The following is a 20,484-nucleotide window of genomic DNA, read 5'->3' on the forward strand; positions in this document are numbered from 1 at the left end:
TGGATGACACTCCGCTGCCACTTCTCCTGGGTTATATGCTGCCCAACCCCCCCCCCTCGCACGACAGTGTCCACAGCGCACAACAAACTGTCCCTGCGCAGCCTTCAGCTGCCCTCATGCCACACCACCCTCATGTCTATTTTTAAGTGCGTCTGCCATGAGGAGGAACCGCAGGCACACACTGCAGAGGGGTTGGCACGGCTAGGCAGCGACCCTCTTTAAAAGGGGCGGGGCGATAGCCCACAATGTGCCCCAATCCTGTGCCACCGCCATCAGGAGCTGCACACGTGGGCATAGCAATGGGGAACCTATGTGCCACACACTATTCATTCTGTCAAGATGTCTGCATGCCCCAGTCAGACTGGTAATATGTACCTTAACAGTAACCGCGTTGGTGGTAATGTGGTGGTGACTGCGGACCTAGTAGCGCGGTTTTATTTTGTTGGTTTTCGGAATGTGGCCAGGATTAAGTGGGCCGTGGCGGGGGGTGTTTTTGAGGCACTACGTGTCCTCTCCACGTGTCCGTGGTTATATGCACCTTAACAGTAACCGCGTTGGTGGTAATGTGGTGGTGACTGCGGACCTAGTAGCGCGGTTTTATTTTGTTGGTTTTCGGAATGTGGCCAGGATTAAGTGGGCCGTGGCGGGGGGATGGTGGGGGGGCTCTCTTGTAGTGTCGGTAAAGGTGAAATTCTTGGACTGCCACCAGACGAACCAATGCAAAGGCATTTGCCAAGAATGTTTTCCCTGTTGGAGGAGGAGGGGGATGTTTTTGAGGCACTACGTGTCCTCTCCACGTGTCCGTGGTTATATGCACCTTAACAGTAACCGCGTTGGTGGGAAATGGCCTTGCCGCCATCATGTCTTTGGGAAGCCTCTGTTTCCACACCCCAGAGACATACCATTAGCAGTGGTATAGGCAGAGCCCATAATTCGTAACATTTCAGCCGTAGCATTAGGACAGGCCCCACTAACATATCACTAGCAGCATTATAGCGGGAGCGCAGTCTTCGTTCCATGTCAGCAATAGTAGCACTCAAGACAGGCCCCAGTAACAATTCCGAAGCAGCAGTATAGCGGGAACGCAGTCTTCGTTCCATGTCAGCAATAGTAGCACTCAAGACAGGCCCCAGTAACAATTCCGAAGCAGCAGTATAGCGGGAGCGCAGTCTTCGTTCCATGTCAGCAATAGTAGCACTCAAGACAGGCCCCAGTAACAATTCTGAAGCAGCAGTATAGTGGGAGCGCAGTCTTAGTTCCATTTCAGTAGCTGCAGTATAGCCAAGGCCAAAGTTACATTTATGTAGCTAAAGTGTAGGCCAACCCCACACACACTTCTGTACCATGAGTGCAGGCGAAGAACATACAAATTGCTATGATTACACTGTAGGTGAGGGCCCCAAAAAATTGGTGTACCAACAGTACTAATGTACCTCAGTAAAAATTGGCCATGCCCAACCAAGATGGCAGGTGAAACCCATTAATCGCTTTGGTTAATGTGGCTTAAGTGGTAACTAGGCCTGGAGGCAGCCCAGTTTAGCGAAAAATTGGTTCAAGTTAAAGTTTCAACGCTTTTAAGAGCATTGAAACATATAAAAATTGTTTAGAAAAATTAGATGAGTGAGCCTTGTGGCCCTAAGAAAAATTGCCCATTCAGCGTGATTACGTGAGGTTTCAGGAGGAGGAGCAGGAGGAGGAGGAGGAATATTATACACAGATTGATGAAGCAGAAATGTCCCCGTTTTGGATGGTGAGAGAGAACGTAGCTTCCATCCGCGGGTGCAGCCTACGTATTGCTTACGTATCGCTGCTGTCCGCTGGTGGAGAAGAGAAGTCTGGGGAAATCCAGGCTTTGTTCATCTTGATGAGTGTTAGCCTGTCGGCACTGTCGGTTGACAGGCGGGTACGCTTATCTGTGATGATTCCCCCAGCCGCACTAAACACCCTCTCCGACAAGACGCTAGCCGCAGGACAAGCAAGCACCTCCAGGGCATACAGCACTAGTTCAGGCCACGTGTCCAGCTTCGACACCCAGTAGTTGTAGGGGGCAGAGGCGTCACCGAGGATGGTCGTGCGATCGGCTACGTACTCCCTCACCATCCTTTTACAGTGCTCCCGCCGACTCAGGCTTGACTGGGGAGCGGTGACACAGTCTTGCTGGGGAGCCATAAAGCTGGCCAGGCCCTTAAAGACTGTTGCACTGCCTGTGCTGTACATGCTGCTCGATCTACGCACCTCCCCTGCTACCTGGCCCTCGGAACTGCGCCTTCTGCCACTACCGCTGTCGGATGGGAATTTTACCATCAGCTTGTCAGCCAGGGTCCTGTGGTATAGCAACACTCTCGAACCCCTTTCCTCTTCGGGAATGAGAGTGGGAAGGTTCTCCTTATAGCATGGGTCGAGCAGTGTGTACACCCAGTAATCCGTAGTGGCCAGAATGCGTTGAATGCGAGGGTCACGAGAAAGGCATCCTAACATGAAGTCAGCCATGTGTGCCAGGGTACCTGTACGCAACACATGGCTGTCCGCACTAGGAAGATCACTTTCAGGATCCTCCTCCTCCTCCTCCTCCTCAGGCCATACACGCTGAAATGATGACAGGCAAGCAGCATGGGTACGGTCAGCAGTGGGCCAAGCTGTCTCTTCCCCCTCCTCCTCATCCTCCTCATGCTCCTCCTCCTGAACGCGCTGAGATATAGACAGGAGGGTGCTCTGACTATCCAGCGACATACTGTCTTCCCCCGGCTCGGTTTCCGAGCGCAAAGCGGCTGCCTTTATGGTTTGCAGGGAAGTTCTCAAGATGCATAGCAGAGGAATGGTGACGCTAATGATTGCAGCATCGCCGCTCACCACCTGGGTAGACTGCTCAAAGTTTCGAAGGACCTGGCAGATGTCTGCCAACCAGACCCACTCTTCTGAAAAGAATTGAGGAGGCTGACTCCCACTGCGCCGCCCATGTTGGAGTTGGTATTCCACTATTGCTCTACGCTGCTCATAGAGCCTAGACAATATGTGGAGCGTAGAGTTCCACCGTGTGGGCACGTCGCACAGCAGTCGGTGCACTGGCAGATTAAACCGATGTTGCAGGGTGCGCAGGGTGGCAGCGTCCGTGTGGGAGCCGGCGCACCTTTACGAGCAGGTCTGACAAGCGTGGGTAGCTTTTCAGAAAGCGCTGAACCACCAAATTAAAGACGTAGGCCAGGCATGGCACGTGCGTGAGGCTGCCGAGCTGCAGAGCCGCCACCAGGTTACGGCCGTTGTCACACACGACCATGCCCGGTTGGAGGCTCAGCGGTGCAAGCCAACGGTCGGTCTGCTCTGTCAGACCCTGCAGCAGTTCGTGGGCCGTGTGCCTCCTATCTCCTAAGCTGAGTAGTTTCAGCACGGCCTGCTGACGCTTGCCCACCGCTGTGCTGCCACGCCGCGCGACACCGACTGCTGGCGACGTTCTGCTGCTGCTGACACATCTAGATTGCGAGACAGAGGTTGAGGAGGAGGAGGAGGGTGCTTTAGTGGAAGAAGCATACACCGCCGAACATACCACCACCGAGCTGGGGCCCGCAATTCTGGGGGTGGGTAGGACGTGAGCGGTCCCAGGCTCTGACTCTGTCCCAGCCTCCACTAAATTCACCCAATGTGCCGTCAGGGAGATGTAGTGGCCCTGCCCGCCTGTGCTTGTCCACGTGTCCGTAGTTAAGTGGACCTTGCCACTAACCGCATTGGTGAGGGCGCGTACCATGTTGCGGGAGACGTGGTCGTGCAGGGCTGGGACGGCACATCGGGAAAAGTAGTGGCGACTGGGAACTGAGTAGCGCGGGGCCGCCGCCGCCATCATAGCTTTGAAGGACTCCGTTTCCACAACCCTATACGGCAGCATCTCAAGGCTGATAAATTTGGCTATGTGGACGATTAACGATTGAGCGTGTGGGTGCGTGGCGGCGTACTTGCGCTTGCGCTCCAACAGTTGCGCTAGCGACGGCTGGACGGTGCGGTGCGAGACATTGCTGGATTGGGCCGAGGACAGCGGAGGTGAGGGTGTGGGTGCAGGGCATGAGACGGTCGTGCCTGTGTCCTGAGAGGGGGGTTGTATCTCAGTGGCAGGTTGGGGCACAGGGGGAGAGGCAGCGGTGAAAACCGGAGGCGGTGAACGGCCTTCGTCCCACCTTGTGGGGTGCTTGGCCATCATATGTCTGCGCATGCTGGTGGTGGTCAGGCTGTTGGTGGTGGCTCCCCGGCTGATCTTGGCGCGACAAAGGTTGCACACCACTGTTCGTCGGTCGTCAGGCGTCTCTGTGAAAAACTGCCAGACCTTAGAGCACCTCGGCCTCTGCAGGGTGGCATGGCGCGAGGGGGCGCTTTGGGAAACACTTGGTGGATTATTCGGTCTGGCCCTGCCTCTACCCCTGGCCACCGCACTGCCTCTTGCAACCTGCCCTGCTGCTGCCCGTGCCTCCCCCTCTGAAGACCTGTCCTGTGTAGGCGTTGCACACCAGGTGGGGTCAGTCACCTCATCGTCCTGCTGCTCTTCCTCCGAATCCTCTGTGCGCTGCTTCCTCGGACTTACTGCCCTTACTACTACCTCACTGCAAGACAACTGTGTCTCATCGTCATCGTCCTCCTCACCCACTGAAAGGTCTTGAGACAGTTGCCGGAAGTCCCCAGCCTCATCCCCCGGACCCCGGGAACTTTCCAATGGTTGGGCATCAGTGACGATAAACTCCTCTGGTGGTAGAGGAACCACTGCTGCCCAATCTGAGCAGGGGCCCGAGAAAAGTTCCTGGGAGTGTTCCTGCTCCTGAGCATGTGTCATTGTAGTGGAGTGAGGAGGCTGGGAGGAAGGAGGAGCAGCAGACAGAGGATTCGGATTTGCAGCACTGGACGGCGCAGAACTCTGGTGGATGATAGCTTGCTCGAAGCACTTTCTGCCATCCAGGACAGGACCTGCTCACACTGCTCATTTTCTAATAAAGGTCTCCCGCGTGGACCCATTAATTGGGCGATGAATGTGGGGACGCCAGAAACGTGCCTCTCTCCTAATCGCGCAGCAGTCGGCTGCGACACACCGGGATCAGGAGCTCAGCCTGTGCCCACAACCTCACTTGGCCCTCCGCGTCCTCGGCCGCGTCCACGTCCTCTAGGCCTACCCCTACCCCTCGGCATGCTGTATTACCAGTGATTTGATTTCCCAGGCAGGAAATAAATTGGCGCAAGCCTGCAGGCCAAATATAATTTTTTCGCTTTTTTGCAAAGGGAAGGCCCCACTGCGGATATTCAATGAACAATACGTTTAATAACTGTGGTGTGGCCCTGAAAAAGTGTCACACAACTTTAGTGTAGCAGAGTTATTAACTCTGGCAGAGCAGGTATTTGCCAGTCAGGAAAGTGTTACCATACAGCGCGGCACGGGGTCCCGCGGTCGGCGCGCGTCGCTCCGGCGTCGGCTCCAGCAGCCTGGAGCCCTGTGTCGAGGTCATCCCAGCAGCTTGGGTTGGCCAGTGGGCGGCGGCGTGGGCGTGCCCGCCCGTAGGGTGCCGCCCGCACTCCTCTGTGCTTCTTATACAGCAGTGGGTGGAGTTGCCTCCTCCCACTCTCCGCCCCTGGGCGGAACCTTGTGGTTAAAAGACTGGCAGTGAACTGAGCTCACTGCCAGTTATTGGTTCTGCATGCACCTAGCCAGTCTGTCTGCGGTTCTCCTCAGCCAGTCCCTAGTTGTCGGTCAGCTCCCTCTGGTCCCCTATTACTCAGTCTGTTTTTGTTGGTTCTGTTTGCCTCTAATCTAGTCTGGCCCAGTCAGCACTAGTTGCTATCCAGCACCCTGCCAGTTTGCCTGTGAGTTCCATCTCCAGCCTTGTAAGTTTTGTTGGTCTGATTCATCTGCCTCCTCTGTCGGCACTCTGTTCCCCCCATTAGGTAGTTTCCTGCTTGTCAGCTGCCAGGTCCCTAGCCAGGGCAGGGACCGCCGTCCAGTTGTCCGCCTGGGGTTAGCCAGGGCCGAGGCAAGTAGGCAGGGACAGTGGGGTGCGGGAAGATCAGGGCATCCCACTTGGCGCTCGGGGGGGCAGAGTGCCGTAACAGAAAGACAATGGCGCAAGCCTGCAGTAAACCGTAGCTGGTTGCGTTTGATTTTTGTACGTTCTCCACGCAGCACACACGTACACGGAGACCTTAGGACTGACACAGGCAGGCCAAATATAATTTTTTTTCGCAAATTTGCAAAGGGAGGGCCCCACTGTGGATATTCAATGAACAATACGTTTAATAACTGTGGTGTGGCCCTGAAAAAGTGTCACACAACTTTAGTGTAGCAGAGTTATTAACTCTGGCAGAGCAGGTATTTGCCAGATAGGAAAGACAATGGCGCAAGCCTGCAGTAAACCGTAGCTGGTTGCGTTTGATTTTTGTACGTTCTCCACGCAGCACACATGTATACGGAGACCTTAGGACTGACACAGGCAGGCCAAATATAATTTTTTCGCAAATTTGCAAAGGGAAGACCCCACTGCGGATATTCAATGAACAATACGTTTAATAACTGTGGTGTGGCCCTGAAAAAGTGTCACACAACTTTAGTGTGGCAGAGTTATTAACTCTGGCAGAGCAGGTATTTGCCAGTCAGGAAAGACAATGGCGCAAGCCTGCAGTAAACCGTAGCTGGTTGCGTTTGATTTTTGTATGTTCTCCACGCAGCACACACGTACACGGAGACCTTAGGACTGACACAGGCAGGCCAAATATAATTTTTTCGCAAATTTGCAAAGGGAGGGCCCCACTGCGGATATTCAATGAACAATACGTTTAATAACTGGTGTGGCCCTGAAAAAGTGTCACACAACTTTAGTGTAGCAGAGTTATTAACTCTGGCAGAGCAGGTATTTGCCAGTCAGGAAAGACAATGGCGCAAGCCTGCAGTAAACCGTAGCTGGTTGCATTTGATTTTTGTACGTTCTCCACGCAGCACACACGTACACGGAGACCTTAGGACTGACACAGGCAGGCCAAATATAATTTTTTCGCAAATTTGCAAAGGGAGGGCCCCACTGCGGATATTCAATGAACAATAACTGTGTTGTGGCCCTGCCTACACAATTCTGTCCCTGTAGTATCAATGGAGGGTGCAATGCTCTGCACAGACGATTTTTTGAAAAAAAAAAAAAAATGCATCACTGCTAACAGCAGCCAGCACAGTACTGCACACGGTTAAATTTGGCCCTAGAAAGGACCGTTGAGGTTCTTGAAGGCTACACTCACTCCTAACACTCTCCCTGCCTAAGCACCACTTCTGTCCCTAATACCGGGTGCAATGCTCTGCACTGCCGATTTTGAGAAAAAAAAAAAAAATTTCCACTGCTAACAGCAGCCTGCACACACGTAGATGTGGCCCTAAGAAGGACCGTTAGGGTTCTTGAAGCCTACACTCACTACAAACACTCTCCCTACAGCAGCTCCAACACAACAGCACTTTCCCTCACTAACTCACACGGCATCTGTGGCGAGCCGCGGGAGGGGCCGACTTTTATACTCAGGTGACATCTGATCGCCCCAGCCACTCACAGCAGGGGGGTGGTATAGGGCTTGAACGTCGCAGGGGGAAGTTGTAATGCCTTCCCTGTCTTTCAATTGGCCAGAAAAGCGCGCTAACGTCTCAGAGAGGAAACTGAAAGTAACCAGAACACTGCGTGGTACTCGTTACGAGTAACGAGCATCCCGAACACCCTAATATTCGCACGAATATCAAGCTCGGACGAGTACGTTCGCTCATCTCTAGATAAAACTGAAGTGTCTGGAGGAAACCCATACAAAGATGGGGAGAACATCTGCAAGGAACTCCATGCAGATGTTTTCCTTGGTCAGATTTGAACCTAGGACCCCAGCACCAGAAGGCAACTATGCTAACCACTGAGTCACCGATGAATGTATGATTGCTACGGGTCTGACTGGTGGGACCTCCGGAGATAATGAGAACAGTTAAGAAAAGTAGACGGCACTCACCAATGGATGAACGAATTCTGACCGCGGTTTTGTGTGATAAACGATGGTGCTCAGCCACGGTAATAGAGTTTTCAAATATCCGCATTGTAGAATGAATAGGCGACACTCACCAAGCTAAAATCTATAGCAGTTCTTTATTTCGTATCTCGGTACAAAAAAGTGGAGGAATAAAATTGAGGACGCGGTGCACACAGACGACAGCTGTTTCATGTCAGATGACGCTTTCTCTAGCCTTCACATGCATAAGAATGTCAGGACGTGACTTAAATGTACAACGTCGATGTAGAACCGCTAGTTCTAAAAAAAACGTCTCCAACAAGCATGTGATTTGAGAAACCAGTTTTTGAATATAAGAAACGCAGAAAATATTTTAGAAACAGCTATGAAAAAGGCTTTCAGGAAAGATTGTTCCGAGCATTAGAGAACGGGTAAAAGAAATAGAAATAGTGATTCTTAAAAAATGTGCCTTTTATTATTTTTTGAATACAGCCCTTTAGCACAAATGATTAAATCCAGTATCCTTCGAAACTGGCATTTAATTGAACAGGACCCTGTTTTTGGTAAAAGAAACCAAACTTTAGTGCTATCTTGAGGGATAAACTTTTAAAAAGTAGATCTAGTGAAAAATCCCCATGCTGGCTAGAACGACCGGCACCAGTTGGAAAATTTACGTAAATGTACATGTTGGAGATATTACATATTGTGTTAATCAGTTTTTGAACTGTAAATCTGTTATCTTTTGGCCCTGTGGCCTATAGGTAAGACCATACGATACTTATACAAACGCATTGCCGAGCATACAGTATCCACTGCAACTGTAATGGGTTTGAAATGGTTAATTGAACATGTACGGGAGAAGCGTGAGTGATGGTAAAGTACTGCGGTTTGCAGCGATTGAGCAGGTTGACTGCCCAGAAAATGCAGGAGATAGACATAAGCTACTACTTCGAAGACAGACAAGATGGATTAGTAGAACAAATGCCCTGGGAAGGTTTGGGTTGAGCAATAGAAATAAATTGCATGTATTTTTGTAATGTTTTTAACCCCTTAGCAACTTATGATGTACAGTTACTTCATGGAGGTTCGGGGTTTGTAGGGAGGAGGATTAGGATTCGATCCCACTCCATACAATACGTGTGGCGGCTGTTCCTGTCGGCAAAAGCTGGGATCAGCATTCCTGCTGGTCGTGGCTGTTAGCCCTTTAAATTCTGACAGCAGCATTTAGATGCCCTGATTGGAGTTCGGTGGGTCCTGAATGGCGCCCCGCTATGAGATGCGCATGTAAAATTCGAACGTGTGATCGCTGCCATTGAAAAGCATTGGTTCTATTAGATGCAAATTGCAAACGTACAAAACGTGCGCAGCAAATAAACGCCCGTCTGAGTGAGCCCTAAAGAAATAGCCCTCACACAACTATGTTAACGAAAAAATAATAAAGTTATGGCTGTCAGAAGATGGTGGCAGTAAATAATATTTTTTTTCTCCAAATATACTTAATTTTTTAAAAGTAGTACAGCAAAGAAAAACTATAAATTTGGTGTAATAGTAATTATAAAATAGTCCAATGGTTGTGCCTAAATGTCCCTTCCATAGTACAGCTAAGAACACCTACAACCATTTTATATTCTATTTAAAGGAGCTTTGTCTTAGGATGGGGCATCGCTGTAAGATCAGTAGGGGTTAAAGGGGTTGTCCCACGGCAAAATTGTAATTTTTTTCTCTGCCCAGTCCCCCTTCTAAAGCAAACATCACAATGTACCCGTGGAAAGCGTTTTTAAAGAGAGTTTCTACTCACCATTAGAGCGTTTCATGAAGTTATAAAAAATCTTCTTCCAAGATGGCCACCATCATTTCCCAAGGTGCACCGCTGGTCTTCTCCCACGGTGCACCGTGGATGTTCTTTTCCAGTCTGCGTTCCACTGCCGATTACAGCCACCTCATTGGCTGATCTGCACCATGTGATGGGGCGGAGCTACGTGATGACGCGATGAAGAGGGAGGAGCCAGGACGCAGCTCGTGAGCCCGGACCATCAAGAAGAGGATTCCTCTCTGCGCAAGCGCGACTGTTCATGTGACCAGAGAAGAAGGTTGATCGTCGCCATGGAGACGGGGACGCCAGCACCGGAGGGGGTAAGTGTATAACTTCTGTATGGCCAATATTTAATGCACGATGTATATTACAAAGTGCATTAATATGGCCATTCAGAAGTGCTTAACCCCACTTGCTGCCGCGAGACAACCCCTTTAAGGCTCCCCTGACTAGTAGTTCTTTCCCCTTCATTGCTTATTCTTGCACAGTGATATCAATATGTGTGTAGCTGTCCCTGGTTCTGAATCGCAGCCCTTTCAACTGAATGCAGAGGTAAAAGCAGAGTACAGCCCGCTACCCAACCCCTTACCTTCTGCTCTCAGAGCACAGTGTGTGCATAGATGAAGAGCAGAGTCAGGTTATGCGCTGTACAGAATGTGCTATCTGGCACTAGTGTGTGAGGGATGAAGATGTTTTACTGCTGCTGCTGGATGGAGTTACTGGAGCTGGTGGCCAGCAGTGCAATGGGGGGCAGAACCATTAGGCCCCGGGCCTCCTGACTCATGAGACCTATAGCAGTTGTCTCTACCACTGCACCCCTTTGCAGCTGAACCAGCTGCATAGGTGGCATGTCCATCTCTGTATATACATCGCTATGTCTGGATGAATGCTGAGGGGGCAATGACCCAGTTATTCTGCTGAATAGTAGGGGACCTGGATGTCAGTCTGCACTCCTCATACAAAAGAATAGGCCACTGTTACATATGGCATCGCCAGTTAGCACAACCAGCGGTGATAAGTCCCAGATTCTAAGACAGGTGAACTGGGTCTTTTTGTTCAAAGGCGGAGTCAAACCAGGGACAAGTGAACAAGTCTTTTCAAACTAAGTAGGGATATAGTAATTAAGCTCAGCAAGAACCAGATCAATAAACTATAGTTTACCAGAACCATTTAAGCTTCCCCAAAAAGAGCGACCCCACCAAAAGAGAGAGTCCGAGAACCAATTTGAGATGCACTGACAAAAACTGACACTAATCTCTGACCACTGAGACTAATGAAGCACAGTGACCCCAATAGTAATAGTTGCCGCAGTAGTAATAGTGACCTCAATAGTGGCCCCTATAGTAATAATGTCTCCAATCGTGGCCCCAGTAGTAATAGTGACCCCCACCCCCCATAGTGGCTCCAGTAGTAACAGTGCCCTCCATAGTGACTCCAGTAGTAATAGCATCCCCTATAGTGATCCTAATAGTAATAGTGGCCTCCATAGTGGTCCCAGTAGTAATAGTGTCCTCCATAATGGCCCCAGTAGTAATAGTGAGACCTCCATTCCCATGGTAGCCCCCAAAATATGTCCTCCATAGTAGCCCCAATAGTAATAATGAGCCTCCCAATGGTGGCCCCAGTAGTAATAGTGTCCCCCAAAGTGACCTTAGAAGTAATAGTGTCCCCTCAGTGTCCCCACTAGCAATAGTGACCCCCTTAGTGCCTACAGTAGTAATAGTGACCCCCCATAGTGGCCCAAATAATAATAGGGACTGCATTGGGGCCCCATGAGTAATAGTGCCCTACATAGTGGCTCAAGTAGTCATAATGTTCTCCACAGTAGCCTCAGTAGTAATAGTGTCCCCAATAGTGGCTCCAGTAGTAATAGGGACTCCCATTGTGCTGCTAGTAGTGATAGTGGCCCCCATAGTGGCACCTGTAGAATTAGTAACCCCCATAGTAGCACCTGTAGTAATAGTGACCCCCCATAATAGTCCCAGTAATAAAAGTACCCCTCCTAGTAGCCTCAGTAGTAATAGTTGTCCAGGCTTGGCGTGCGGATATCACCCTGAACCTGTCTGACCAACCAGGAAGTCATGGTGCTGTCGGTATTGTGACAATCATCAATTGTAAATCCTAGGAAACCTCTTCAATCCTTCAAGAAAAAACACAGAGAACATTAACAATATAACAATAAATCTCAAACATTTACATTTTAACAAATGCAATCAAATAACCACCATAAACAATGTATGTCCTATAGCAGGTAAACAGAAAATCACATGACAGATTACCATCGATCCTAGTAAATGTGGGATAATGCAGTATTTATTGAGATGTTAGTGTCCCCGGATTTATAGATGATAGAGAAAATAATCTCAGCATCACAATCCTGTTAGTTTTTGCAAATAGGAGATAAATCGTGAACCTTATTCCTTCCCATTGATAGTTGTGTTTTATTGGCTCTGCAAATGCACTTACATTGGCATGAAGAATGCAGTGATGGATTTGCAATAGATTGAGGCGTACTACAAGCAATGGGCGCTTCCGAACAGGAAATGGCAAGTATATTACGAGCTCCTTGCCTTAAGTGCAGTATAAAACAACTTTAAGAAATCCCCATTGACAGACTCATACATTTAAGTCAGTGCAACTAATGGAACATTCATTTAAATTTTCTGTTATGGTAATAAGTTACACTGAACGCTCAGCCGAAAACTTGCCTTTGTGTGATATTGTTCATCTCGGGGCATTCAGAGGCAGTGACTGTTAAGAACATTGTGCTTTGTAGCCTTTTTTTGTAGCGAGATAGCATTAAACGACCATCAATTCCTCATCTATTTACATTTTTACTACTCGTTTTCTGGTGTGGTTTTATTTGACTTTGCTATAAAACGAACTACTGGTGTATGTTAAGTATTTTTTAACAAAAATAAAATACATTGTGTTTATTGCTACAGTCGGAGTTCGGAGACAACAAGGCTTTATATTCTGGGTTTAATAGTATTTTATATTGTGTTTTACAATGTTACAAAATTATTCAATTTCTTACCTGTAACTATGGTAACTAGAGCCGGGTTTTTATTAATACAGGTAGCAAAGTGGACATCAAGAGGCTGTTGTTATAAGTGTTTTGCCTTCGGAATTGCAGCAATCCATTGTGGCGTCCATCCATGGTTATCAAAGAATACAGGGGGTGCTAAGAACACCTTCCCCACAACATTACTCCAACAGCCTTAAGTGCTGTCATCTGACAGGAAGGGTCATCGATTCAGGTTGCTTGCACCAAATTTTGACCTTCCATCAGTATGTGGCAATGGAAATGTGGGTTCATCTGACCAGGCAATATTTTTCCGCTGTTCGGTGATCAAATTTTTGCGCTCATTTGCGCACTAGTGGTGTCGAGCGAACCAAACTAGTCGAACCTTGTTTTGGATCAAACTTTTTCTAAAAGTTTGGAGCGAACCCGAACCTCAGACAGTTCATCCCAGCCAAACCCACTAGAAAGAAGAAGAGAAAGAAGGTGGTGGTGTAGTGGCCCAGAACACCATCCTGGTCCTCTATAAATATCATACATGTTTTGTCCAGTGTGTGTGTTGCACAGCTGCGGCACTTGAGAGGTTAACACTAATAAAATTACTGGCTGCGTGCAGATGTATCAGTTTGTCATGTCATGTGGTATGAGTAAAGGTATACATAGGAGTGCTTGAGAGCAGTAAAGGTGTTCTATCTTCAACCTGTGAGTGCGATCTTGTTCAGAGAGAGTACTAACACAGAGCCACATGGAGGCACCTTCAGCTTCCATGTAGGTAAAGATGGAGGAAGAGGAGCGACATCCCGTAGAGGTTGAAGTGCAGATGTGAATGGAGTGAGTCCCGCTATCAGAGATAGAGAGAGCCCTACAATAGTTCTGTACAGGTACCAGTTCACACTACAGGCTTTTCCTGTGCAGCCGTCCAAAGTCAGGATTACCGCACAGAGGTACTCTACTAAGTTACACCCACACGCCTGTTCATTGTCTAAGCCTTCCTTTAAATAATTGTTTGCTGGAGTGTCTGTGGAGTGACCCCCTACCCCCCTTCCTCCTCTGGAGTGCTCCCAATCGAGGAGCTGCACCATACAGATAACGTGGACTGAAGAACCAGTTTTCATTCTGTGTATCCTCCCTACCTCTGAGCTCTAGCCTGCTGTTACTTACAGTGAATTGTACCTGCATTTCCTTGAATACTTGTTTTGTAAAGTTGATTCATTAAGTCAGTTATACCGAGCCCTAACCATTCCTGGGGACCCGAGGTACTATACACAAGTGTCTGTGTTCTTTTCTGCGCCACGTAGCATACCAGTGTGTGGGAACATTGGCGTCACAAGTGATAAGTACTACTACTTCCCCCATCCCGTTTATTGGCATTCCCTATCCTAGGGGTGTCGAAGGTGGCCTGCAATCCTGCTCTGGCTTTGGCTACGTGTCATCCCTCTGGGACCAGAGCCTGGTAAGTGCCGCTGTGACAAGCAAACACTTATACCTCCTAGCTCTGCACAGTAGTCAAGTGTCCAGGGTCATCACTCTGGGGTGTTGCAGTGGTCCTGTGGCTTAGTGGTTAGCACAGGTATGCTCTCATATAATTTCCTATATTTATACAGCACATGCATATGACACAGCATTTTACATCAATTTTCTGTCTTCTATATTCGCCTATTAGTATATTTTTGGAAAACGTACAAATTTGAACCTAGGACCTCAGCATTGCAGTACTAACTGTAAAGCCACAGGACTATTACCACCACTGTTACAATCCAATTTGGGGGGTATTGGTAAAGTTCTGGTTTTCTTTGTACTAATTTGGACCAAACTAATCTTTTTTCCGAATTTTGGGGAATTTCTCTGAACTGAGCTTTTTAGAAGTTCACTTAAATCTACCCACCGGAGTCTCACCTTTCTATTTCTCTTAGACAGTAGTTGCACTGGAACTGGTCATCTGCTGTTATAACCCTCTCATGCTGAAGAATGATAAGATTCAGGAAGCATCTACAAGGTGAGTGAGTGATAAGACTTATAAGGCCACTCATGCTGCTCTGGGTAATATGCAAATAAGGGAGATGGAACAATACCTCTGCAGCACCACCTATTGGAAGACAGCTTCCTGCAAGTCAATGTTAGACTTCTTATACAAGCCGTGTAACAATGACTGGTAATTAAAAACCCAGACAGAATCCATACACAGACAGCTGTTTCGGGGTGTTTGCCCCTCATCAGTGTGTAATAGGTTTCTGGCTTGGCTAGTGCCTGTGATGTGGGTCAGGAACACTATCTTTACTCCTTAGGGAGAGCACCTAGAAGGTGAGTGAGGAGACCTATAAGGCCATTTATGCTCCTCCGGGTAATATGCAAATAAGGGAGATGGAACAATACCTCTGCAGCGCCACCTATTGGAGGGCAGCTTCCTGCAAGTCAAAGTTAGACTCTTTATACAAGGCTTGTATTAGTTGCCAATCATTGTTATAAGACTTTTATAAGGAGTCTAACATTGACTTGCAGGAATGCTGCCTTCCAATAGGTGGTGCTGCAGAGGTATTGTTGTATCCACCTTATTTGCGAAGAATGATGCGTTATGCATTTGCACACTTTATTTATATGTCTATTGATAAGAAAACTTCTGTCACCAGAAAAAAATCATTTTAAATCCACCACCACAATGTAATGGAGCATGACACAAGCAGGCCACACATGGTTGTACACATAAAAGCCATTGTCACTGTGCCAGGTTGTCTTTAAGGTTACTGGAAACTCTTTGGCCCAATGCAAAATGTGTACCAGGGCCATCCAACCATCATGTGCTATTTGGTTCTCACTATGTGGTCATCAGGCACCAGGGTTTGAATGTAGCTACAAGCTTTGCACCCCCTGCAGTTACGCCCCTGGATATGGTTGCACAAACTTAATCAAGTGCATTATTGCAATTTTATAATGTTGTTTTTTTGGAAGATCTGCTGAGGTTGGAGGCGCACGGTCTATCATTGTGATTACACATCTGTCTTTATCTCAGCTATGAGGCTGGTTTGCAAACTTTGCCATAAATCTGTATTTCCATCAGACAAGTGACAGTTTAAAACAAATGAGGCAGCAGATACTGTTAATTAAAGATAGCAATAAACAAAGCCTTGTATTATAATGAGGTGTAATGTAACATCTGTTTTCATCTTCTTTCAGCTATTATGACATATGAAAGAATACGGATGTCACATGGTGCGGCTGAAAAGAGCATTTTTGGCCTTCAGATGTGGGAATGTAATATTTTACTACAAATTTACAAATGTTTTGTCCATTCCACCATAGAGGCTGGGAGGTGAGAGTTAGAAATGGCTGAGAATGACAATAGGAAATGGTGATGAACCTTGGTGACTAATGGCATAGAAATTGCGCTTTTTCTTTATCAGCCACGTTAACCTGATTTTTAGTGATCCAGAACCCTTTTTGAAATGTGTACCTTCCACCTTGAATGTATGTTTATTTTGGTGTCCAAACTTCTGTGCTGATTAAAGTCATGTCATGTCCTTAGACATATTGGAACTCTAATTTTCTGATACAGAACTGTAAATTGTCTTCACCCACAGTTAAAGACATGTATTTAGTTAGTTGACTCATACCAAGAGATTATTTTTACATTCACATTGGTGGTTCTCTTTGTAGATTGAAACCATGTCACAGCTGTCACAGAGCCTTACTGGCATTGAGATGCTGATACTTCTAGTAGTGTATACTATAGCTTGAAAGGGTTGTTCCAATTGGTCAACACTCATTTCAAAAGCCATGTAACTCATACCTCTCAACTTCTCAACAACAAAAGACGGACAATACTTACATGTCTGGGGCTCTGTAACAATTTCTTTTCATGCCAGGTCTCACTTCTTTTACACTAAGCCACACCCTATGTGCCTCTTCTGGGTAATTGGACTGTTAGTGACCCCTCCCAACAATAGTGCCCTTCAGTGACTCCTTCACAGTAATAGTGCTCCAGCATAGGCCTCTCAATAATAGTGGACCCACATTAACCCACTCAGTAATGATGCCCCTGCATGGCCCTCTTCTGTAATTGCTTCCCTACAATAATAATGCCCCCACTTACCCCTCTCCTTAATAGGTCTGTTATTGACCCCTCATATTTATAGTGCCTTTCAGTGACCCACTCACAGTAATAGCGCTCACACTTGCACTCCTCAGTAATATTGCCCACTAATGCCCCCTCCAGTAGTAATGCCTCTGCATGCCCCCTTCAGCAGTGATGCCACCACAAACTCCCTCAGTAATAACACCCCTACATGCCCCTTCTGTAGTAAAGCCCCTGCATGCCCCTTTCAGTAGTAATGGCTCCATTTTCCCTTATCCTCAGTAAAAATGCCCTTGCATTCCCAATCAGTAATAATGCCCCCTTCAGTAATAATACTCTCACATGCCCCCATCAGTAGGGATGCCCCCTCAGTAATAACACCCCCACATGCCCCTTCTGTGGTAAAGCCCCTGCGGGTCCATTTCAGTAGTAATGCCCTAATGTTCCCTTATCCTCAGTAATAATGCCCTTGCATGCCCCCTTCAGTAATAATGCCCCCTTCAGTAATTATACCCCCACATGCCTCTTCTGTAGTAAAGCCCCTCCATGCCCCTTTCAGTAGTAATGCCCCCATTGTTCCTCTTTCCTCAGCAATAATGTCCCTGCACACCCCCTTGGTAATAATGGACTATTCAGTAGTAATTCCCCCACCTTTCCCCTACCCTCAATAATAATGCCCCTACATGGAGGGGTTAAGCGTGAAAACGGAGGTTCTCCACTTGCTGTTGCCTCAGATAGCCCACAACCAAACCGGCCTGTGGCAAGGCGGATCCACATCTGTCTACCTACTAGCTAATATTCTTGCTGGCGGCCACACATTTCCCCTGCAGCATGTCCCCCAAGGTAGCCCACGTTTTTGGGTCCTAGCGCAGAAGCTATAACTGTGCTCCCTGTAGGCTCAGAGTTGTAACGCTCTTCTGTTAATAATTTCTGGAGGTAATAGTCTTGCTTTTTGCTTAGGTGATATTTTATTCTTGCTTTCTTCCCCTCTACGTAAGAGAAGCTGCCTGTGGGTACAAGTCCTCCACTCTTCAGATGTGAGAAGCGTACATGCAATAAATATTATAACTACATGCCCTTAACAAAACTCTGCGTTTAGAATCATCCCAGCGTGAGAAACGACCAAAATAGTTTGACAATATCACAGATGTTCCTTTGCGCTGTTAGCTAGTTATTGCCTGTTTAAATGATGTTTTAATACAAAAACACAACTGTTGTTTCCATTTTATGGCTGTCAAAATGTTGCCTCATATTTAAGGAAATGAGTTTTATAAGCAGAAGCTTTATTGATGGCTTATATTGTTTCTAGCATTCTATAAAGAGGAGCACGCCGCAACCGGAGACTTGCAGCTGCAGCTTCCCTTCCTATAGTTTAATAACACGGTTGGCATTTCAGGACGCGTTATTGGGCGGTAATGACCAGTGTGTGTTGTTGGATGTGTCGTTTGTAGAGATCTGTGGGAATTCTCGGTGCTATGTGCACTGGTACATTGAGAAGACAACTAGCTACACTAATGTAGGCTGATGTATTTTCACACCCCCTCGCCTGCCAGAGAATTTTCGAAGTCACTGTTCTTTTTTTTTCTCTGCAGATGTTCCTCAACGCATTTATATCCAACTGCATTTGTACGCTTCTTGCCTTTTATTTTTCATCACATTGCAATTCTTTATTAACTCGGAGGTTGCTCTTTTTGAAGCATAAAATTGTGATCACAGGAAACGGAACGAAGGCAATAAATTTTATGCCATGTTTGGTTGTCTGATCCAGTGCTTCTTAATGGCAGCATGACAAAGGGGAATGGACCAAAACTTCGGAAAATCCTCTAGTGCTCGAATTCAGTTGAGTAAGTCCAACTGCTTAGTTCATTTTACCATCATCCTAAGACAGGAGATCTTGTGTTGTCACCTTCCCAACCCATGTAGGACAGAAGGTGTTGTGGCTTGCCAGCTGCAATGAGGAAGTTGAGCCAGGGTGACATCACAATGTTAGCCCTGGCCCATGTGACCACGCCTTTGGTGTATGCACGCTGTCATTCGGGACTTGGTGTCAACGAGTGCTTTTCCTTCAGACATATTGTAGTTTGTTGGTCTCTTTTACAACTCATGATTTGGAATGAATGTAATAAACAATGGCATATAGGCTGCACTACCTTGTGTGGTGGGCTTACATGAACTTACCAATGTGCTGCCTTCTTCCTGTGACTGCAGAAGATGCCTGAGGTGTTATATAGCTGTTGGAAATCCATGAGTGGGCTCAGGGTCTAATGTGCACTTCTGCACATCTCTGCTACAACATCTCCTGTGGTGTGTAGACTGATTGGCCAACAGGGAGGTATTTTCTCTAGCCAACCAATCAGTCATAGTGGAAATGTATTTATTCCAGGCCCGCCTTTACATGGGCACCAGTTATTGTCCTGAGGTGTTTAGTGAGGCAGCAGGCTCCTGTAGCTATTTATTCTGTATGGGGATTATTTACTTCCAGCAAATACTATGCTGTATACATTGCTCTTTCCATCTGCATTAAACATCTTCCCAATCCTCCATCTAGGAACAGATGAGTTCCCCTAGGTTCCTAACAAAGCCATACTATCGGGGCAGTCGCCCTAGTTTTTGGCAGAGTCTGCCACATTGAAGTTGGTTAGAGATTGTATTCCCATCCCCATATTTCTGTAATTGTTTTTTGCCTTATCTTGTCTTCCCTGTATTTTGGTGATATAATATGTCTATATTGTTCCTTTGTGGATATTAATTACAACTTGGTCTAACATGTTGGTGACATCCATGAGTGGCACTGTACCTGCTCCCTTCACGAGTGTAACAGAGGGGTGGTGCAACCCTCTCTCTCATTACTATTGTAGTACCTGTAGAGGAGGAGAGACATGTAGAGCTCACCTCCATAATGAAGGAAGGGACACCCAGTATAAAGACCTCCTATTCCATAAGTCACAGAGCAACATCAGGAGTGCTTCAATTGCCCTCGTTTAGCTCTTAGTCAACTCATTCAACTCCATAGGAAGCCCATTGACTGGTATAGTGATAAAATAAAAAGGTATGATGACCATCCAGTTTTGTTGAGGAAACTGACCAACACATACAAAAACAGAGGTCAGGTATAGACTGAATGACATGTAGAACATGGGGACTACTGGGTTGCTAGACATGCGAAACAATACAACTGACAGATAGAGAAACCAAGACAAGGCCTAGGATCTTTCTGTAGATAAGCCCTGCCAATAAAGCAAATCACCCGCCCTGAAAAGGGAAACCCTATGACTGGAATCTACATTGATTCCTTAACCATCTCTAGGTGTAATATGGAGGAGAGGGAATATATGAAGACAAGTCCGAATAGAAGAGACAAGCATGCAAAAGGTCGGAGTACATGAGTTACTATAGTAGTATTGGAGAGAGAAATAGACAGTTGAAGCCCAAAGTCTGTAAAATGAAGACACAAAAGTAGCACTCAGATGCACAAAGTCTAAAACACCACAACTAATAGACTGTCTGAAACGATAGGCAGTTCAATCAGCCTATCAGCTCCATAACGTAAGGGAGATGTTTCTCCCTTGGTGCCCAGTGGCAAAGGCACATGTG

The sequence above is a fragment of the Eleutherodactylus coqui genome, chromosome 3 (assembly GCF_035609145.1).
Source record: "Eleutherodactylus coqui strain aEleCoq1 chromosome 3, aEleCoq1.hap1, whole genome shotgun sequence".
Lineage (NCBI taxonomy): Eukaryota > Metazoa > Chordata > Amphibia > Anura > Eleutherodactylidae > Eleutherodactylus > Eleutherodactylus coqui.